At 35.7% G+C, this 24385-nt stretch overlaps 1 protein-coding gene across 6 annotated transcripts in view; it reads right to left on the bottom strand.

The window, feature by feature from the left end:
• The window catches only part of LOC307185307 (thymosin beta-4-like), a 412489-nt gene that overhangs the window by 15419 nt on the left and 372685 nt on the right, over positions 1 to 24385 (bottom strand). Inside the window, exon 1 of one of the 6 annotated variants that reach the window (XR_013827956.1) lies at positions 13538 to 13845. The exons of the other annotated variants lie outside the window; for them this stretch is intronic. The gene's annotated coding sequence lies outside the window, so the exon portion shown is untranslated. Of the gene's footprint in view, positions 1 to 13537; positions 13846 to 24385 lie in introns of those variants that run through there. 6 annotated transcript variants of the gene reach the window in all.

Raw genomic sequence — 24385 nt, 5'->3', positions numbered from 1 at the left:
AGAGAAGTATAGTCATTCGCACTGATGTATGGCTGTCTCTGAATTTTCTATGCCTGTGCTTTATAATCTAGGTACTTAGAAAATAGCATGTATGGTCTAGCCAAAGGCACTTTGCAAATCAAAGCATGACCCATTCATTTCTGTTCTATCAGATGGAGATTGCAAATGGTGTACTTTCCATGTTCCACATCATTAGCATAGGCTAACACCAGATTCAGCTGCATGATGTCTATGCCTGAAGGTGGACAAGGGAGTTGAGATGTTCAAAGGTGTGACAGTATGGACAGCTGAATCACAGGTATAATTCACTTATGCTACCTTCCCCTAGCTATGTATTGCGGATCTACAGACTTCCATATACCTAAAATAGAGACCTAAGACCAAGTGCCCACCATAATTAAACTCATGATCTTGCAGAGGAGACAGAACATAATACGTGGAATATAAATAATAACATAAAAGCAATATGAGAGACTTCAATTACACAGAAAAATATATTAAAATAAGCAGTTTTAAATAGCTTATGAATAATGGAACAAGCACTAAAGTCAGAAATTTGGGTTCTTGTAACAATCCTGACATATGGTACCACGTATGACATACAGCAAGTTACTTGAATTCTCTAAATTTTGAGTTCAGCTAAATACACCTGTTATGCCAACTTCACTAGACTTTGGAAAGGGTAAAAGTTAAAAAGTGATTCTACAATTACAAAAGGATACACAGAGTATGATGCAAGGTAATTTCCATGCAAGGAACATTTTAGTGGACCAAGTGCTCAGAAGTTTCTACTTGAGTTCTCTTTTTCATTTGCTTTCAAGTTGGGTTCTTCTTTGACTACCCTTATTAATCCCTCAAATAGATATTATTTTTATCCAATAATGATTTATTGAGCAACTAGTATATGCCAGTCACTATGTACAGTGCTAAAGATACAATCATGGACATGACATATAAGGACCCTGTGCCATGCAGAAACTGTCTGGCACATAGTGAGTGCTCAATAAATGTTAACTTTATATTATTTTTTAAATTGAATTCCGTATTTGGTGGGTACATACAGAGAGACTATTGAAAGTGAAAACAATTTTCATGACTTAGAAATTGCCTGGACAGAGTGGAAGAAAATTTTTGATTGCTGTGACAAAGGTTTGCAATACAAAATACAGCAGAACTGATTTAAAATTTATACTAAATTAATTCCCAAACTTCCATAGCCAATAGGCAAAGTATTGGAGCTGACAGTTCACACCAAGGATAAGACAAATATCAGAAAAAACCTTGACAATTTTTCAGCCTCATTAATAAACAAACGTGTGTGTGTATGTATACATATATACACACCATTTGATTTGTTTACACATTCACAATATAGGTATACTTGAACATATGTGTGTATATATACATACAAATTAAATGAACAAATAACAGCAAAAATTAGCAAATGGAAATATTCAACATCTGAAATTGTGTGGTGAAATGGATATATTTTTATAGTGCTGATGCATTTTGATTGTACTTAGAGCATACAATCTTTCTGGGGAGAAATTTTAAAATGTCTTACTATGTTGGAGTAAGGTTACCATATGACCTGATAATACTACTGTATTTCTATTGCTGCAAGGCAATATTTCTACACACTTAGCAGCTTAAAACAACACATCCTATTGTATCACAGTTTCTGTGGGTTAGGAATCTGGCCATGCTTCAGCTGGATTCTTTCCTAGGGTCTTGCAAGGCTGCGAAGTGTCAACCAGGACTGGGGTTTCATCTGAGACTAGGTTGGGAAATGATTCACTTCCAAGCTCACTTGAGTTGTTGGGAGATCAGTTCCTTGTAGTTGTGATATGGAGGCCATCAGTTTCTTGCTGGCTGTTGGCTGGAGGCTGCCCTCACCTCCTAGAGGCCACCCACTGTTCCTTGCCACATGGGGCTCCCCAACATAGCTGATTGCTTCCTCAGAACCACCAAGGGAGAGACTCTAGTGAGATGGTCACTACAGTCTTATGTAACATAATAATAAACACAAAATCACATACATTCTATCACCTTTGCCATATTCCACTGTTTAAAAGCAAGTAACAGGCCACCACCACACTTAAAGGAAGGGAATTACACAAGGCTGTGAATAACAGAATGTGAAGATCATGGGCAAACTTAAGATTCTGTCTGCCACAGAGACATTAGAGAATGTATTCTAAGGAAGTAATTCAACAACAAAAAAAGAAAAAGAGAGAAAGATTTAGATGGTATTGTTTGTTGGTGTACTGTGTGCTATTTCTGATAACTGGGAGTAGATTCAATTCACAAATAGGCAAGGGAAAAAATGACTAGACTCTGGCAAATTAATTTAATTGTACTTTAGTTACATTAGACATGAAAATTAAGAAGTTTATACACATATAATTGGAAAAATAAATAAGGCAATAATAAGGGGAAAAAAGATAGAATAATGAATAAGTGATCATAACAACTAGATAAAAGTTTATCTGAATAAATATTTAGAGTAGGAGAGGTTACAATATTTGTCAATAATTTTTGACAATATTCAAGAGTTCGGCTATTGTCTACTGTTTTTAAAAATCAAAGAAGTTATTTACATCAATAATAAGATGTGATTATTGAAACATAGAAAGCAAAAATAAAATGTAGAAATTATTTTTTAAAGTCTGCAGTGTGGTTTTTTAAAGGATTGCAAAACTGAATTAAGAAAAAAGGAGAAAAAAATACATATTAATAAGGAATGAGAAAGAAGGCATAATCACATATTCAAAAGAGTTTAAAAATATTTAAACACAAATACTGTGTGCAAAACTAGGAAAACTAATTGGAATACTTGAAGAAAAATGGATGATTACCAAGCAAATATAAATTATCAAAATTGATTTCAAAGGATATAGAAAATTTTAAATAGGCAAATGAAATGTAGTGGCATTAATTAAAAAATTACCACTTATAAAGTTATTAGCCTAGATTTTTTATAGATGAGTTCTATATAATCTTTAAATAACAAGTAATCCAGTGCTATTAAAATATTTTACACATCAGAAAACATTGAGATCTCCCATACCACTTTTAGAAATTAATGAACTTTATACCTAAATATGTCAAGATGAAAAAATACTTCAAAAACTTTACAATCATGTTTTGAATAATAAAGCACAATTTCTAGGTTAAAAATTAGAATTTGGGAAATTTGTGTAACTTCTGCTCAACTGTGCTGTGACCATAAGACTGTTCTAAAAACTAAAGTGTATTAAAGAACTAAAAATAATTAGAAATTGAAGAAAATTAGAATACTCTCTTGTTATTTTAAAACTGAATATGATGTTGAAGTTAATATGAAAGAATAAATATCTGATATGACAAACAAAACAACAACAAAAAAGGAATATGAAGGGAACTTTGCCTAAGTAGATGCCAAAACTTACAATAAACCCATTATAATAAAAATAGGATGGCAATTGAGTAGGTATAGACAGCTGTTCAGAATAACTAGTTCAAAATAGAGCCACCTGAAAGTGTGATTGAATGTATGACAAGTTATAGTTCAGTAAAATAGCAAAATGAAGCTTATTTCATAGCCAGCACAAGTGGTTAGCCATCTATAAGAAAACAAAGCACATGCCACATAAAAAGTAAATTCCGGGCTTCCCTGGTGGCGCAGTGGTTGAGAGTCCGCCTGCCGATGCAGGGGACGCGGGTTCGTGCCCCGGTCCGGGAAAATCCCACATGCCACGGAGCGGCTGGGCCCGTGAGCCATGGCCGCTGGGCCTGCGCGTCCGGAGCCTGTGCTCCGCAACGGGAGAGGCCACAACAGTGAGAGGCCCGCATACCGAAAAAAAAAAAACTAAATTCCTTACAGAATAATCCAATGTATGATTATCTAATGTAAAATAATTATATTATATAAATATACATAAATAGTCAATAATAAATAGATACTTACACATAATATATTTTATAGCTTTGTATTTATATTTAAAGTTATTTTTTAAATAAAACAATATATTAGAAAAATTTAGGAGCTCTCATATAGCATTTTTGGGAAAGAATAGACCCACCAAAGTGAGAGGAAATCCAGATGTCACGAAGGAAAATAGACATAAAAAGGATTCCATAACAGAATCAAATAATAAGATAAATTATTTGCAACTCATATTGTAGGAAATTGATTACTATCTCAAATATACATAACACCCTGATAAGAAAAAAATACAAAAAAAAGTAAGGAAATTATATGAATAGGCAATTCACAGAATAAGAAATTCAAGTGGCCAATAAATACAAAGATCATAGGCCTCACTAGCAGTTGGAAGTTGAAGACATAATGAAAAAACATATTTTACCTCTAATTGTAAAAAAAAAAGAAAAGAATGTAAAGCAAAATAAGTCTGGTCTAGTGACTAGTTGTGGGAAATGGATAGACACATGATTGCTGGTAAGAATATGAATCAATATTATACTTTGGAGCATAATCTGGCAATATCTATTAAAAACAAAAATCCCATAGCCTTTACATTTTCACTTTCGATTACCGGTATTACAGAATGAAAGCTCAGGTATGCAAAGCAATATATATGAAGATACTTTCTGTAGTATTATTGGCAGGGGATGGTGCTAGCAGAACAGCAAAAGATTAGAAGTTAGAAAAACTGAAAATATCCCAAATGTTGGTTAATTGAGGGAGTTCAGTGCATGAAATATTATGTACTATTTAAAAATAATGAGCTAGTTTTGTTTTTATCGACCTAAAGAGATATCCATGCTATATTATTAAGTGGGTGAAGCAAGATGAAAAGTAACTTATATGTATATAAAAAACGGCAAGACCCATACATATGTGTATATAACCCCTGCTCATCCCTTAAATGTTGATATTCCTTAGGCTTCTGTCCCAGATCCTTTTCTCTTGCCCAGCGACAGATGTATTTGCCTTGTATTAGAATTGTATTAGTACTGTAATTATATTAGTATTGCCACTTTCTGATTCTCCCACAGGACTTAAGGGACTCAAGTGGCCAAGGACAGTGAGTTTAGTTACTCTTTTCTCCCTGGATATAAACTAGTAGATACTCAACAGATGTGCTACATTGTGAGAAGAAAGAAGGAAGTAAAAGAAGGGAGAAAAGAGACAAAATATCTAGCAAATTGCCCGGCACATGAATGATCTTTACAGAATGTCATCACCCCCATATCTCTTTCTCACATCAGTCCCTCGGCCCCTCATTCCCTTGGTCCACGTACTGCTCACTTTCCTGATTCAGATACCATATCCAAGCAACAAAAAGGTTATCCAGCGATTCATCAATTCCTCACCTCCGATGCTTAGCTTTCCTGGCTGCATTTCAGCCCCTGGTGGGAGATCCACAGCCTTTGGCTCTGCTTGCAGAATGGCCAAAGAGCACATATGGATTGAGCATTTCATTTTCAATCCAAACCTGGTTGTATTAACGTTCTGTCATATTTAATATACACTGGGCAACCGGTAGTCTGATAGATCTGGACTCATTGGCAAAAGACAAAGCATGACATTGTTGAGGCCATACCAGCAGGGGGTATAATTCTTTGTAAAGCTAAATAATATGTTCCAAATATATTGCAGCTGTTGATAGGTTTTATTACATTTGCAGTTAGGGACCTTATTATGTTTGCAGAAAAGATTTATTATATTTACTTTTATTACTTCAGCAGTTTGGGGTATTTTCATATTTGTCATGAACTTATTCCATTTATGCTCATTGAGTTTATATCTTAAGTTTTCTACATGAGCAGGCTATGAATAATTTCACCTGTTGTCATTATACTTGCAGTCAATTCTCATTACCACTCCGCTAATATTTCACAGTATTTGCAGGTGCTGCATATTACATTAGTGGTTTGAATATTTTAAAGTCAGCAGTGTTGGGCAGAGCAATCAGCTGAAGAAAGGGCACAGACCTAGGAAACGTTCAGACTCTTGGCAGATGGAGGAAAATACGCTGGACTGCAGAAGTTGGCTATGATAACCAGACTCTTTTTAAGAGTACGTGTCCAAAGAATTTAAACCTTAGTCTGACGTGCTCAGGCTCACAAACTCCAAATTATCTGTATATCTTATTGCTTCTAATTTCCAACCTTCTGTCACTGATTAAATGAAGATTAGAAATAAAGGTTGAATTTATGACAAATTTATGTTTTCAAGGTGATTCTTTGCCTGAATTCTCTCTACCTTGAAAAGCTAGGAGATGGTTATATAAAATCACATTGTAGGTGAGTATAAGCAGAGTATTTAGTTGAATTTTTAGAATTAGGGGCAGAATTTGACAGCTTGGGCACCATTCTAGGCTTTTGCCATTTATAGCCACTGAAAGCTATTAATAGATGGAGCATTTGAGGCAAACCTGAAAACCTTTGTTTGAAGTTATGTGATTTATTGCGGCTGTTAATGGAACCAGTAAGAAAAGCAATTTGGGGTAAGAGGAAACTTGAAATAATTATGGCACATGCTGGTCTCAGCAGCTGCAGGAGGAAAATAATAATGATCACAACAGCTTAAGTTTATTGAGTGTTTACTACTTGCCAGTCACTGTTGTAAAGTACTTTACTTGTATTAAATTCATTAATCCTCACAACAACCATATGAGCTGTTTACAAGGATTAAATCCATTTTACAGGGGAAAAACCGAGTCACAGATTAGTTAAGTAACTTGCTTAAGGGCACAGAGTAAGAGAGCTAGATCAAGGTTAAACCAAGTAATTTGACTTCAGAGTCAGAAGTTTTTTTTGTTTTTTTTGCGGTACACGGGCCTCTCACTGTCGTGGCCTCTCCCGTTGCGGAGCACAGGCTCCGGACGCGCAGGCTTAGCGGCCATGGCTGACGGGCCCAGCCGCTCCGCGGCATGTGGGATCTTCCCGGACCGGGGCACGAACCCGTGTCCCCTGCATCGGCAGGCGGACTCTCAACCACTGCGCCACCAGGGAAGCCCCAGAGTCAAAAGTTTTAACCTGTGGACCATGATATTAATTCCTAGTTACCCAATTCATTTAAGGAAGATAGCTTTCTATTCCTTAATTGAATAAAGATATATATTGAGTTCTTATTCATGTTATGGTTTATGCTACGTTCATTGGACTTTCTCCAGACCCACAGAGACTCCTATTTAGCCAATATTTAAATAAATACACTTTCTTCCAATTATATGTGATCCACTAGTTTACAGGAATACATAGTTTTCTCTCCCAAAATATTTATAATAATTTGAACATCAATTTAAAAGCAGGTAACCCCTCTGCCTCCAACATATGCTGAAATAATGTATACTGAAATAAACTATAGTAATTAGGAGCACAGTATCATCATCTTTAAATCATCCCTCACGCTAAAACAGTGAAAGCTAGAGTCCTGGACTAGAAATGAGAAAGCCTACATGTGATTTTTGCTCTACAGCTCACTAATTGCATGACATGAAGAAAGTCACAGGCTTGCAGAATATCAGTTCCTAACATTGCAGAATATCAGTTTTCTCTTTTACAAAATCCAATAAGACAAATGCTTGTTCTGCCTCCCTCATATGTTGTTATGAGGCTGTAGGGTTACCAGATTTAGAAAATAAAAATACAGGAAGCCCAGTTAAATTTGAATTTCATATAAAAAACTAATATATTTTAGTATATGTCCCATGCAATATTTGGGACATATTCATACTTAAAACACATTCATTATTTGTCTGAAATTCAAATGTAACTGAGCATTGTGTATTTTATTGGGGAAGTCTACAGGAGAATTGAGTGAGATAATGCATGTAATACATTTTGACATTCTGACACAAGACACTGACATGGTAAATATGAAAGTTAAAAGAGAAAAACAGGAAAAAAAATCATGTGACCCCCATTTTTTCCGAAAAGCACTCTCCAATATTTTAGTTCCATTAAACATTTTGGATTAAATGTGGTTCCCTGGTCAAAAATTTTGGAAACACAATGTACTATATGTGCTTCTTGGAAATTAAAATGGTAAACTACCATAGAAAGCCTCTGGAAAATTATTTAATACAAAAGCTTTTTAATTTCATTTCACCCAAAAGTTTTGAATTTGAATAGAGTATTAAATATTTTTAATAGTAGAGTTATATGGAAGGAATGTTTGTGTCCCCCAAAATTTATATGTTAAAGCCCTAACTCCCAATGTGAGAGTATTAAAATGTGAGAACTTTGGGAAGTAATTGGGTTTAGATGAAGTCATAAGGGTGGGGTCCTCATGATGGGATTAGTGGTCTTTATAAGTAGAGACCAGAGAGCATGCTTTCTTTCTCCCCACCATGTGAGGATACAGCAAGAAGGCAGCCATCTGCAAGAAAGGAAGAGGGTTCTCACAGAAACAAACCCCACTTCTCAGCCTCCAGAATGATGAAATATAAATGTCTGTTGTTTAAACCATCCAGTCTACAGTATTTTGTTAGAGTAGCCAGGCAGACTAAGACAGAGCATATCACAGAATGTGTTTTAAGGCAATACACTTCTTAAAGTTTAGTGCATATACCCATAAACTGTGATTCTTTTTAAAGATTTTGATTCAATAGATCAGGAGTGGGACCTGAAATTCAGCATTTCTAACATAATACCATGGGGACCACACTTTGAATAGCAAGGTTTTAAGAAAGATACTTTGGGAAATACAGTTCTGGCTGCAACCTAAGGTCCTTCATTGTCATTGTGTCTTCCCCACTTTAGTAACCTGAGCTCTTGGGCAGGGCCTGGCACATGAAGATGCCCATAACTATTTTAGGATTAAGTGGGTGTATAAAAGAATTAATCACTTGAAAGCCTTGTTCTGTGATAAGGTTTACAAGTCAGGTACCTTTTCTAATAGGTTGAGAAGAGTATCCTCATGCAGGGTTAGGGAACTGAAGGAGCTGTACGGGAGGAAAGATTCATAAGAGGCAGCAAATCCTAGGTAGTTGGAGGGTAACAATACAGTGAGGAGCTAAGGATTCCAGTGTCAGTCCAATGGAGGGCCTAGAGGGGCCACAAATGGGCATGGTGATGTGAAATTAACAGGACTCTGAAGCAGCTGTCTTCAAATCCTTTCAAGACCAGTAACCTAAAGAATAAAACACGCTGACCTCCAAAACCACTGCTCTGTAGCTAACTTGAGAGGAGATTTTCAACTGGAGATGGTAACATTAAGTATCAGAATCTTTGAGTAATTTAGTCTGAAAAGAGCCCTCCTCTTCCCCCCATTCCAATATGTGACCATATTCCTTACTAATACACACTTAGAAGCATTAGTCCAAACAAAGCACCAAGAATTTTAAAAAGATAATACTTTATAGGGAAGGTTCTGTTTATTATCCTAAGCAACCAGCATATCCGAATCATCATTATTGCCATCAAAATAAGTGGAATGAGAAAAAAAATTATACCAGCTGCATATTTATAAGAGCATCTCTTTTTCTCATTGATATTAGCATGCAATTAATGAACATTAGTTTCTCAGATCATTTAAATTCTCCGTGCTTATTTCTTCATTTAAGAAATGAAGTTCAGAATCATGATGGTATGTTTTTGGTAGCAGAACAGTAATTCTCCACTCCTCATGCTTCCAGGTGGAGAAACTTCAGCTAAATAAAGTCTCTTGGCTCTGTCCCCACCCCTCTTATTCCTCCCAGAGATGAGAGAAGTTAGCCAGCCAATTGGTGTGGTTAGAAAAGATGAGCATTGTTTTCTCAGTCTCCTCCTCTGTTTCCTTTGGGGTCTTCCTGCTCTCAGAGAACTGCATTCTGCTCTTCCATAGAACAAATAACTTTGTGGGTGGACTCTGCCATGTTGGACAAAGTCTTCAATCATACAGTACAGCCTGTGTCAAGGTGGATGTGTCTGCTCAATTTCGGAGTAAAGTATTAGCAATCTCACTTGCCTAGAGATGTATAGCCAGGGTCTACATTTACCTTAATGTCAATAAAGCAGATACTCTGGTTACCATCTCTCTGTCTTCTGGATTTCATTTTGTTCTGAATTAAGATTAGGAAAAAAGTTGTTTATTAAGTTCTCTCAAACTCCAATATATGCATATATTGGTTAGGAACCTTGAGAAAAGTCAAGAAGTAGCTTTGGAGAACAAAATACCACAGAGAGAGAGATTGGCCCATAGCTTTATTCTTAAGGATTTAGTAAGGGAGACCTAAGTGGAATTTTGTCCTTGGTGGATCATTATGGTTTATGGCAGCTTTGTTCACAGTCAAGTGGCTTCACTGATAGAGGTAGGGCTATTTTTAGCAGGCACAGCTCATAGAAAATATAGCTCTTTAGCAAACAAGCTTTGCAAGGACCTTAGCAAACTTGGACAGCTCTACCTTATAGAGCAGTTCATGTTGGCCTTGACTGTGTAAAGATACAGCATGATCTTGAACTCCAAGAGCATGGCTTGACCTCTGCAGAAGCCAGTGAGGCATAGATTGATATTATATGTAAGATGATGCTTAGGTGAAAAAGTGTAAAACTGAAAAGATCTCTGGCAAGTCTGACTTTTAAGTCATCCACATAGCAGACAGGAAAGAAAAGCAGTTTCTTTGGGTGGGGCAGAGAAGTTATGCTGCAAGATCCTGTCTGAGAGCAGGCAAAAAGACATGAAGACTGGTAGGTATCATCTTGGATTGGAAGTTAAATTGGCTGCTGGCTCTCCAATTAATATAAAGTAGAATAGCTCTAACCTGGTTGTTCATGGCTTAAAGGAGAATCAAATGGTGAGGCCAATTTAGAACACCCGGGCTTATGGGTGGAATAAGAGAGATTTTACAAACTTGAGCCACAAATTCACCCAGAGAAGGGTCATACATTTCGTTAATGAATGAACGAAAGTATTGGACTGTATTCAGGGAAGTGATAAAGATGATACTTCAATCTCTGCCAAATTCTTATTTCTCTCTTCCTACGAGTTAAGAACTTAGAAACAAGGTCCTACTGTATAGTGCAGGGAACTATATTCAATATCCTGTGATAAACCATAATGGAAAAGAATATGAAGACAATATGTATACGTTATATACATATATACATTAGGGAGAGAAAAGGAGTATTATTTATTGAATGCTTAAAACCTCAATAATAAAAATAACCTATATTTATTTGTAACTTTTCAGTTAATCTTTTCCATATTCATCTTATCACAACAGTGCAAGATAACATATAATGGTAGCAATGACTAAAGGAATGAAAGTGCAGTGGTGAAAATTTGATGAATTCAGAATATATCTTAGAAGAAGGGGCAATGGAACTAGAAATTGGATATGAGAGAGAAGAAGAAAAATAGGGAAACTACCTCCTGGGTTGTAGTCTTGATTAATTACACAATTATGATTAATTGAAATAGTAAAGGCTGAGAAGGAACAGGGGTGGGGGAATAACACAGAGCTTGTTTAAATACAGGTAAGTGTTTACTTGTATTTAGTATCTTCAAATTTTTAAAACTGGACTGATAATTGTTCGATCCTACAAGTTTTACCATGATGAGCAAATAAGATATTTTATGGAAAAGTGCCTTTAAAAAGTGGGAAGCCTTTTGAAAATACCAACTCTTAACTGAGGCAATTATCCAGGTAATAGAAAGAAAATGTAATTCATTCTTCTTCTGAATTATTTATATATATGAGAGATCAAAAACTGCCCCCATCTTTTAATTTTGTGGAATTTACCTTTGATTGTTGAGAGTTTCTTAAATGAGATGATTTAACATAAATGACAATAGAAGATTTTTAGTTCTCTTTTTAAAATAGGAGGGGGTAAGATAGGATAACTAACATGAAGGGAGTAACTAATACATTCCAGACACAGGTCATCTACTTTATGAGTATTACTTTATACTTACTTACTTAATCTTTACATCAAAACTGGGTATCTATTATTATGCCCATTTGTCAGATGAGATTCAGAGAATAAAAGTAACAGGTACAAAGCCACAAGTTTAGTAAATAAGTAAATCCAGGATTTTATCTGACGTTTTAATAACAAGAAAATGCATTCAGTTCAACAAATAGGTCTTAAGAGCCCCACCATATGCACGGTGTCCTCGCCTGGCTGTCCCAGCAAACTTTCCGAGTTACATAAGAGGAACAAAAACAAGCAGGCATAAAAGAAGGAGAACAAGACCCTGGGCCATAATAAATATTCATTGTACCTTTTACCTCCAAGGATATGAAATCTTCCTAATACAGATGAAATGGTTTTTGGTAGTGATTCTGGAGCATAAATCTGGGACTAGAAGTTGTAAGATTTTTGTCACTAGTTTAGCTGACAATTTTTGCTTTATCTCATAATAATCTTCCCCAGCAATTACATACTTTGCTAAATTTATTTATGTAGCAGAATTGACAGCACATGCTTAGAGGCTATGAAGGGAGGGGAAGGTGAAAAACTCATGTGCATTGCAAGGTTCCTGTGGTTCCACCTCAGGCATAGAGCAAAGTGATGATTCAGAATAACCAACCCTTCCTTCGTCCTCTAAATAGAACAAATTACAAACAAGTCATCATTTTCCAAAATGATGCCCTTTGAAAGTATTCCCCCACACTGTGATATAAGGGTAACGACATGTCTGTAAGTATGTTCAGAAGCTGTCTCGTTAAAAATGCCAGATTCCTCAATTTAAGAACCAGATTAGGACTTCAGACACTTCTGACCATGAAGTACCTGCCCATGGATGTATCCAATATCCATTCAGTTTTTTTTCTTTATTGTTTTGTAACTTGCATTAAAGAAGGTGATTCTGATGATGTAGATTATGACCAAAAAATTCTGGCCCAGGCAATATAATAGTTGCTCATTAGATACCAATAGATTGTATCATTTTGTAATCACTTTTTTATCTCTTAGTGTTTTCTGCTTGCAAACCACTTTTTTTTTTTTCAGAAGGGACTTCTTTATTTTTTTTCCTTATTTATTTATTTATTTTTTGGCTGTGTTTGGTCTTTGTTGCTACAAGCGGGCTTTTTCTAGTTGTGGCAAGCAGAGGCTACTCTTCATTGTGGTGGCTTCTCTCCTTTCAGAGCACAGGCTCGTACTTGTGGCACATGAGCTCAGTGGTTGTGGCTTGTGAGATCTAGAGCACAGGCGCAGTAGTGGTGGCACAGGGGTTTAGTTGCTCTGTGGCACGTGAGATCTTCCCAGACCAGGGATCGAACCGGTATCCCCTGCATTGGCAGGCGGATTCTTAACCACTGCGCCATCAGGGAAGTCCTGCAAACCACTTTCATGTACAATAACATAATGACCCTTTGTGGGAAAAGGAAAGAAAATAGGACAGGTATTATCATTTCTATTACACAATTGGGGAAATCCTGACAGAACTTGAAATCACACTTTCTGGGCTGTTCCAAAACAAAGTTCTGCATTAGGCTCCAGTTGAGGAGTAGGAAAAGGTGTATTCTTATAAGTGTATGTTTTGTTATTATTATATGTAATTATAATTATTGTTAATTATATGTCTTAGTCTGCTCAGGTTGCCATAATACAATACCATAGACTGGGTGACTTTAACAACAGAAATATAGTATCTCACAGTTATGGAGGCTGGAAGTCTAAGATTAGTGTGCCAGCGCAGTCAAGTTCTGGTGAGAGCTCTTTTCCTGGTTTTCAGGTAGCCACCTTCCACTGTGTCTTCACGTGGCTTTTCCTCTGTGCATACATGTGGAGAAAGAGAGAGAGACAGAGACAAAGAGAGAGATCTTGCTCTTCCTTTTCTTATAAGACCATCAATCCTATTGGATAAAGACCCCACCCTTTTGATCTCATCTAACCTTAATTTGTTCCTAAAAACCCTGTCTCCAAATACAGTCACACTTGGGATTAGGGCTTCAACATATGAATTTTAGGGGATACAATTCAGTCCATAGCATTAATACAATGAAAAATGTTTCTTTTTCAAACATTCCTGCTGTAGTTTTATCCAGTCTTCTAACAGACAATAGAATACCTCATGGTGATGCTATTTTGTATGCCTTTATATCTTATAAAAGCTTTTTATTAATTTCTTATATTACTACTAAAGTGAACTCTTTTTGGAGTGGTTCATTATAGATATTTGTGCTTTTTAAAATCTAAATACTTGATGAGAAAAATGTTTATTTTCATTTGAAAATGTAGTTTCAATTTATACTTGAATGCACACTTTCTATTAAGTACTTATAGAAACTTGAAATGAGGTTATGGCTTATGAAGAGGATCCACAATTATGAAAAGCAGTCTTATCCTCTGAAAATAAATAGATAAATAAGTAAAACCTATTCTATTGATTCAAATGACCTATTTATTCAAAAATAAAAAGTTATAAATCAACATAGCATAATGATTAAATTCATTGGTAATAAAATGCATGTGAATTAAAAATAAAAAGCACGTTTAATATCTAGCAAATGACTAAAAATCATAAATTATCAATGAAAGATAAACCTTTAAAAAGTATCTTCATATACTACTGTTTACATTATATATTAATAAGATTCTCATTTAAAAGTCATAAAAATATTCATAGATTTGACCAAAATTTTTCTACTAGGAATATTTCATGAGAATATTATTCAAAATTTTTTTCTAAATTAGAGAAATAGAAGGATTTATATGCTTAAAATGAAGGGAAATGCTGTGCAATTTTAGCTAAATGAAAATTTACGGAGCCATTTAAATAATTATGAAGACTACAGAAAATGGGAAATAGTTTATAATATAATAAGTGAAAAAAGCAAAATAAAAAGTATGAATACCTCGAGATTAAAAGAAAGAAATATGCATACAGACAAGAGCCAGCAGGCAACATTCAAGTGTGTATACACACACAAACACACACGCACACACACACACAGAGGGCTATTGATGAACTTAAACTTTGGGTCTTGAGTCATCTATTTTCAAAGATTCTTTTTTCATTTTACTATAATGTTTGAATGATAAATAAAAGCCTATAGATGTAAACACAGCAAAATTTATTTAAATTTATATACATTTAACATAGCATTTTTATACATCTCATATTTCTGCACCCAGCAGTATTTTTTCTCTATTTAGCTCTATGAGCAAAAGCTAAAATTAAAAGGAAAGGCAAATGCAACTTGACTAGCACAATGGATGACAACAGTATGACAAGTTTAAACTAATTATTATATTTTATTATAATAAGGTAATAGCCAAATTTACAAATCCACACATGATACATGGGAGAATGCGGAGAAGTAGAGAAGCATTTTAATATACCTAATATTTTTAAGTTCTTATTTTGTTCTGTGTTGCTAGTACGAGGCCTTGTATAATGTAGGCACTCAGGCACTCAATAAATAATCATTGAATTGAGTTACATTTTGTAAAAAGCATATAGTAAATTAGATGTTAATGTATGGATTTACTTGCATGAATTATCTTAAATATTAATTTATGTAAAATATAGACACTTCCATATTTCCTTTTGAACAGATGAAATGGATATAAAGAAAAGAATATAAACTCTGGAATCAGAGGTAGCAGGTACGTAATAAATACTTCTTAAATGAATGAATGAATGAATAAAAAAATTAATACATAAATGAATATATATTCTTACTCTTCTTTAGATTGCTCTTTCTGTGGCATATTACCTATATTGGTGTCTCTCAAAGTGTGGTCCCCAACGAGCAGCATCAGCATTACCTGAGAACTTGATAGAAATGCCACTTCTCAGCCAATTCCAGAAACTCTGGGTGTAAGGCCCCGGATTTCTCTGATTTGACAAGTTGTCCCAGTAATTCTGATGTATGTGATGCAAGCTTAAATTGGAGAGCCAATTATCCAGCCCAGTTAACATTGTTTAGACCATGAATTCCACAGTCCCTATGCCAGTAAAACAAGAGGAAGCAACAGGGTTCACAAAACACGTGCTCTAATGAGATTATACATAAGTGTGAAATTTAGTCTTGAATTAAAGAGAGTTTAAGAAGTTTCAGTAAAATGTCAGTTAAAGAAGTTATAGAGCCTCAAAAACTGAGAGATATAGATAACCTATTTATAGGAAATCCCTGAAGTAACATAGTTAGAGCATGTTTGAAAATAGGATTTAGGTAAGCTAGGTCAACATCTGATCAAAGTATAAGAGAGAATCCACATCAGGGTGAAAGGCTGAGAAGCTAGTTTGCCAAAAGGCCAACCAAGAGGCCCCCATGGGAAGAAATCTATACTTTGGATACTTATAGAAAAAATGAGTTTGGAAATCAACTTTGTCATTCATCAGGGAAGTCACACAGGGAGAAACTCTATAAGCATTTTTGTTGTGAGAAAATCTTCAGACAAATGTCTAAATCCTATTTCTCTAGAGACTCCATTTTAAGGAGAAGGCCAATAAATGTGATCAGTGTGGGTAAGCATGCTGTCAAAGATGATATCTTCATGTTTACCCATGAGTCCATATAGGAAAGAAGCTATGTGAAATAAAATCAGTATGAGGAGAAAAAATTTAATTAGACATCTCTTGCAAAAGTCCCATAAGAAGCATTCCTAAAACACATGCAAGTTAGTTGTGGGTTGCCTGCTCTTAAAGGATTACTTATGTCACTGTGCCCCTTTGTTGCTGGTGGTAAATTCCATTCAATGTGACAAAAATTACATGTGTGGTTATTATGTGTAAGAAAAAATTTAAGTCTATGAATGCTATGAAAAGTGAACAAAGCATAATGCCTTTCCTCCTGGAAGACTGCAATCAACCCACAGTGATAATTCAAAATGCATTCAATTTTTTAAAAGTTAAAATTCTAAGTAACGCAGGCTATGTGTGTAAAAAGTGACAAAATAAAGAGATGCATTTTATACCAGTGAGTAGAATCTGGAGAGGAAGTGGAATATGAGGTGAAATTTGAGAATGGATGGATGTATAAGGTTTCAAAATGTAAAGTGTCTTAGAGAGAACATTCTGAGGTGGAGGAAGGGAAGAAAGATGGAGGAAGAATAAGCAGGAATCAAGAGAGAGGGAAAACGTGGCATGGTAGGCAGAATACTGCCCCTTCCAAAAGATGTCCATGTCCTAATCCCGAGAATATGTGAATCTGTCAGGTTACATGGCAAAAGGGAATTAAGGTTGTAGATGGAATTAATATTACTGATCACCTGTCTTTAAGATAGAAAGATTCTCCTAGATATTCAGGTTGGTCTCAATGTAATCACAAGAGAGAGGCAGAGAAATAGATTACAAAAGAAGCAAATTGCAGGTTTTGAAGATGGAAGAAAGAGACCACAAGCTAAGGGATAGGGGTAGCCTCTAAAAGCTGACAAGGCAGGAAAATAGACTCTCTCCTCTAGCCTTAAGAAAGAAACGCAGAGGATGACACCTTGATTTTATCCTAGTGAGACTCATTTGATGTTTGACCTCCAGAACTGTAAGATAATAAATTTGCCTAGTCTTAAGCTACTAAATTTGGGGTGATTTGCTAGAGCAGTGATAGAAAAGCAGTAAACATGGATTGTGGGAAATAACTGAATTGCAGTGTATTCTATAGAATTTAAGGCAGTACATGGAAGGCAGACTGATACCATGGTGAGAAGCACCTTGACTTTTAGGGTAAGGCAAGTCCAAATTCAGAACTATGGTGAGAAATCATCAGAAATTTTGAACCAGGTATTTGGGGGTTGGGGAACTGTGTGGATTTAATTTAGAACCAGTATACTGAATGGATTGGAAAAGAAAAAGATAGGAGTTGGGAAGTCTCCCTGGGAGAGTGATAGCAAAATTCAATTAAGATGGACTCAAAGTCTAAAAGGTAGTGGTAGAAAGAATAATAATAAAGAGAAAGATGGGATAAACATTACGAAGAGAGATCTACTTCTGTGTGTGGGGTTTGAAGCCTGGGGTAAATTGGAGGAGTCAAAGCATTTCAAGGGCAGATAAATGAAAAAAAAAAAAATATATATATATATATAAATAAAGAAGACAAAAGAAACCATGGGAATAGGGGAGACAATGAGACAGTGTAAGTCTGGAATATCTGAAAAATGAAAGTTATATTTTCATTTTTAAAAAGTAGAAGATATGCCAAGTGGATCTGTACAGTATTTTACATATCCAGAATGTGGCAGAAACTCAGCTGCTCATCAAAATCAGATTTCTCCTTACATCAAAATGGGGATCATAGCTGGATACAAATCTAGACTAACTTCCCAAACTTCCTTGCAGTTAGATCATGAAACTAGGCTCTCTCCATTGGAATGTGAGCAGAAATGATGTGGGAAAATGCTTGGCTAGAATTCTTAAGAGAGTTGGTGTTCCACTTTCATACTTCCTTTCCTCTTTCTCCCTGAGGGATGACAGAGCCCCAAGCTAGATGGAGACAAGGTACCAGCATGACTGAGGGGAGGAGAATTGCTCTATTTGAACAACCTCCCAGGATAGTTACATGAGGAAGAAATACATTTTTATTTCGTCAAGCCACTGACATTTTTGTTTCCATAGCTGAGCCTGCCCTAACAAACACATAAAGTAGAGTTTCTGGCACAAAATGTGACATTGGTAAATCCAGTTGTGAGTTTCTTTAAATAATGTTAAACTCTGTCTATGCAGATTTAGAGTCACACATGATCATGCACACCCAACTCCTTTAAATAGTAGGTTTCTTCATTCATTTGCAAAGATAAGATGGGAATGTAACTCTTCCGAAACAATATTATATTGCATAAATTGGGATAGAAAAAATCTATATTAAACATATCAGCAAGGCATAAACAATAGAATAATTCAAAGGGAAAGTGAAATGAACAACAAAAAAGAAAGGTATTTAATATTATCCCATTTGAGAGACCTCCAGGACCCTATATTGTCACATTTTCATAAAAGGAATGCACACATATGTACACACATATACATAGTGTAACTAAGAAAATCCTGTTATTGTCTCAAAGTTGACAATAATTCATAAATGACTTGGGTTACCATGTGGGCCATATTTCTCTAGGATGACAAAGGAAGAGCCAAGTGAATGGCTTCTAGAGGAAGATTTTCTGAACAAAAACTTCATCTATTTTTATATGTTTTAGAATGAATTACAAATGTATCACATCACAGCTCATTAAGCTTAGAGAAGGAATAATTTAGCTAATCATTATCCAGCCTTAATGATGCATGGAAATGGGCTTAGCTCAGTTCCAGGCAGGTTGACCTATTCTGAGGAAAGGGCAGCCAGACCGTGGTAGCTACTTCCAGCTTTAAGCAGACTGCGAGTAGATCAACTGAAGGCAGAGGGCAGAGGAGGGTAGAGAACTTTCAGTTTTGATGTTTCAGCATTTCCATATTGTCAGGGGCTCCACGTGCTGTAATCCAACGTAGGATTCAAGTAAGAAAAAACAACTGGGTGTTTGCCAGATGGGTTAATGAGTATCCTGAATATTGTATAATTCTAGGGGAAAAAAAAAAAAAGGAATGGAGAACACTGACTACATGTTTATAAAAGAGATTTTTGTGTGGCCAGCTTTGCTGTCCTGCCTTAGTTCATACCTAGCATATTCCATTTTTTTATCCTAGCCTCTACAGCTCTTTCACTGGGTGAATTCCAGCTTTTGCTTCCAAGTTTCTTACAGGTGCTTGCTGGTTCCTTTGTATTGCTCTTAGCAATACTGCAAAAGAACGATCTGTTTGTAGAGTTCATGCATTGGACTGTGTAGTTTCTAAGAGGAGGAAATAGATTTCATAGCCCTGTGCCTTAGTTCCCTTGCCAGAAAAAAATGATAATTATAATAATATTACTAACCTCACAGGGTTGTATGTTAATACATACAAAGTGTTTTGAATCGCGCTTGGCATGTGGTAAGTGCTCCAGAGGTATTTGTCATCATTGCTGTTGACTGTTATCGTTCACGTGAGTTAAAATATAGTCTCTGTCCATTAGGAATTTCAATCTATTTAGATTTTAAATTTAAATTAATAAAAATTAAATAAAATTTCACATTGGTATTCTTAGTCCCATTGGTCACATTTCAAGTGTTCAATAGCTACATGTGGCTAGTGGTTACCATATTGAACAGAACAGAAATAGAACATATCCATCATCACAGAACCTTCTATTAGACAGTGTTGATTTAAACTGCTCCCTTGTCAATTTCCTAAGTCCTCTTCTTTTTCACTAAAGAGAAGGGATCATATTTCATCTATCACTTTATTTCTAGCACCAACATATCATTATTGATTGAATAAATTCTACAAGAGTCAGCTTAGCCTATAAATCCTCCGCCATATTCAAAAGGCAACCCAAATGTGCTCCCCAAGTTTCAGACTTATAAACCAAACTTCTGCTGGAAATCTCCAAAAAAAAAAAATGCCCTACCACTTCATATTAAGCATATTCAGCATCCTCGCATCACTCTTCTTGTGTATCGTTTACGTTAACCAGTAACGCCAACACCAATGCACAGTCACGGAAATTTTTGAAACTATCTTTGAAAGAGAGAGCTAGCTGTCTCTTAGAACCTGTTTCCTTCTTCTTTGCCTTAATACATGACTCAATTATATTTCTCCACCTTCGTGTATTCAGATTTGGCTATGAGACTAACAGATAATGCAATGCAGGGTGGAAGTTATATGTATAATTTTCAGGCTGGAGCTTTTAGAAAGCACATCTTAATGCTTTATTTCCCCTTCTGCCAACTGGATGAAGGGATTCCAAGGTATTAGGGCATTGCAGAGCCACAAGATGGCACATTCGGGGTCCCTAAGTCACCACATGGAGAAAAGATACTCAGCAGCCAGGAACATCTGCTTTGGAAAGCTGTGTGAGAAATAAAGCTCTGTTTTATCAAACGATGGGAATTTGGAGGTTATTTGTTTCAGAATCTAACAACGTTTTTACTAGTATGTCCACCTTTCTTCCTCTCTGATCCTCAAATTTCATCAAACAAATTATTCTGACCACACACCAAGTAAATATTTTTATTTGTATCTAATATCTTCTAGTATCTTGTGTCTCCTCTATTCCAATTCTTACCAATTGTTGTATCTGACTCAAAACAGTTTCCACTAACTAAATTAAGCAAACAATCCTCATGTCATCAGTCAAAACCCAAATCAAACTTTCTAGTGTTCTCTTTTTTTATTTCAAACACTGTGCTCCCACCAAGTTAGACTTTTCATTACTTTTGTGTTGGCCCTCCTTATTCTCACCTCCATGCCATTGTTCAAAATGTTCACTTTGCCGAATACTCATAGCTGCCTTTCAAAATCATACTTATCTCTTAAGATATTAAACTTAATTACTTCCATTATATTTTTCTCCTCACATTTTTGTTTGTAGTAACTCTTTTATGCCCCTGCACTCCCTGATATAGCATCTTTAATGATCATACCTAGACTACTTCACCATGAGAGACTGAGAGAATATATGTAATAATTCTGTACCTAACGGAACCCTAATACGTTTCTTAAGAGAAAGAATCTGCCTTACTTAAAAAAAAAAACTACCAGATACAGTGCATGACCACAGTAATTGTTTTAAACACTAAAAATAAGCAAACACTAAATATAATGGCCAAGGCACTGAGCAAGAACAAGGCTTATGAAAAAACCACAAGGCTGAGGCTTCCCTGGTGGTGCAGTGGTTGAGAGTCCGCCTGCCGATGCAGGGGACGCGGGTTCGTGCCTCGGTCCGGGAGGATCCCACGTGCCACGGAGCGGCTGGGCCCGTGAGCCATGGCCGCTGGGCCTGCGCGTCCGGAGCCTGTGCTCCGCAGCGGGAGAGGCCGCGGTGGTGAGAGGCCCACGTACCGCAAAAAACAAAAAACAAAACAAAACAAAAAAACACAAGGCTGAATCAGAGCCACTCCTAGGAGCTCTCAGAACAAGACTGTCAGCTGGACAGACTCAAGCTAGAAACCTGGACAGCGTCTCTGGCATCTGAAGCTCCCTCAGTCTCCCAACTCCTTAAACGGGAAGGAAATCAAAAAAGAAGGGATATATGTATAGGTATAGCTGATTCACTTTGCTGTACAGTGGAAACTAACACAACATTGTAAAGCAACTACATGCCAATAAAATTTTTAAAAGATCTGTTTCATAATCATATATTTTTTTTAAAGTCTCATTAGTGTCACCTGCTAAATATAGCTCAGATCTGGCTTGTTCTCTCCACCTAGTCCCAATTAACATCACCTGTCACTTGGGCATCATGTGACATTTGACAATTGCCTCACACAAACTGAGGACAATATGACTTTGATCTTTTCTGATGTTGCTGCCCCCCTTTAAAACTTCTAGCGAGTTTCTATTTGTTTTGGGATAGAGACAGAACTCCAGATAGGTCTGGTCCTTACCTCTGTCTCAGCTCACCTCCTACACAGTATCCCTTCTCTTTCTCTATTTCAGCCGAAAAAGCCTTATACTGGTTCTATAACCCATCACAAGGTCTTTCCTTACGGATGCGTTTTCTGATCTGCTGAATTAGACCAAATTTCTCTATCACAGGTATCCTAGCACAGCACCCTTACCTCACAGAATTTAAAACGATCATAATTAATGAACTTTCTTATAAGATTATTTGATAGTCTCCATTCCCACTGGGAGATAGGTCCACATAAGTTTGATGAAGGCAAGGCTTCTGTGAATTTTCAATGATGATTGCTTACTTGACATAAGACAAATACTCCAAAAATATTTGTTAAAATGAAGAATGAATGAATAAACCTAAATCTATGAATCTTTTTCTTTGTGAACCTTTCTCTTAAGGAGCTCATGTTAGGTTGATGAGTCAAACATGTAAACTAGAATTATTATTATATTATTATTACAGAAGTAAATGTAAATAATTATAAAAACACAAAAGCTCCTGATTTTACCACGTAGTAGAGGAAAGCTCAAAATATGAAAACTTTTCAGCTAAATCTTAAAGAATAGAGCAGAACACACTGAGAAGATGTGTTGTGGGATATAGAAATGGAATATCAATCAAATGGAGTCTTTGTATAGAACAAAAAATACATGAAAGAACTTTGCCTTTGGGGAAGGGGGGAGTTCACATTCTGAGAAATGTTAAGTAATGTGGCAAGTTGAAGGCCACAGAGCCTATAGGGGAGTCATAGAAATAAAGATAAATGTAAGCAGTTTATCCAGAGAAATGCAATTTTATTTTTTCTGAAAAGAATTATCTCATCTTAATTTACATAAATGTAATTACATAGCTATTTAAATTAAAGTGATACTGTTTATTAAAAAATTATTTAACTCATTTTTTTCCTGAAAAGTCTCCCGATTGGAATATATGCTCTTAAGCATATATAGTCATGCTTTTATAATATTAGCTGCAAATGCTGTTTTTCATCCTGAAGAACAATACTAAAATTGCTATTTTTGTTTTCATGTGCTGGTGTATTTTTCTGCAAGGATGCCATGGTAACTATTTCTTTAAATAAACGTTGAATATACTCTTCAAAGTTTACTCAGGAAAGAAATTACTGTTGCATATTTTCTGGTTAGTAATTTTATAGTAAAATTCCCAATGATACAGCCACACATTTCTTACTGTTACCATCTCTTTTCTTAAAATACACTCATGCTCACACACACACACACACACACACACACAGAGACATATAATGCTCTCGTTAATTGTTACATCTAGAAAGATAAGTATTCAAGTTTTTAGCTAGCTAAAACATTTCAAAGATATTGTACAAATAAAGCATCCCTTCCCCCCGCCCTTGCAGTCCACCTTGGCTTTCTGTTTATAAAGACAAGTTTTTGGTTGTAAGAACTTTTGACCAATGACTGCAGTGACAAAAATACTGAAAGAAATTTTTAGAGTAATTAATAATGCATTAAGAACCATCCCTTTTATGTTTAGGATTTTACAATTTACTCTGTGTGTGTGTGTGTGTGTGTGTGAACTACTACTGTATTCTAATAAAATATTGGTAAAGCTGACATAGTTTTAAATGAAGATACAATGACTCATAGAACTTAAATGACTTGCCCAAGTTCACCCGACAAGGTAGTAGAAAAGCATCAGCCACCAAGATGTCTCACAATTAATCTAACTGGAATTCCAGTACTGTTTACCATCAGAGGTGAAAGTACTCCTAGATATCACAATATAGATAGATGCCATAGGAATATTTCTTCTTCATTAAATAGGTGTCCATTCTTCAAAAATAATAGGCTGCTGTTGCCCTTGACTTTATTGGGCCCCATGGGTTCTGGTGTTATTTTTAGTTCAAGTAATAGGAAATAATAACATTCTTCTTAAACACTTTATTGTTATAGAAATAAACTGAGTTTTTAATGACTTGAAATCTTTGCTACAACAGACAGTATAATAGAAGTTCCCAGGATCACTACAAGATGTTATTGTTATGGTATAGTCAATAAAATGCTTTTCATCTGGAATACTTTTGGGGTAGTAATTCATCATTCTTACTATAG

This window comes from Stenella coeruleoalba (genome assembly GCF_951394435.1).
Source record: "Stenella coeruleoalba genome assembly, chromosome: 4".
In the NCBI taxonomy this organism is placed as follows: Eukaryota; Metazoa; Chordata; class Mammalia; order Artiodactyla; family Delphinidae; genus Stenella; species Stenella coeruleoalba.
Note: the sequence above shows the minus strand (reverse complement) of the source record. Positions and strands in the feature narration are given on the sequence as shown.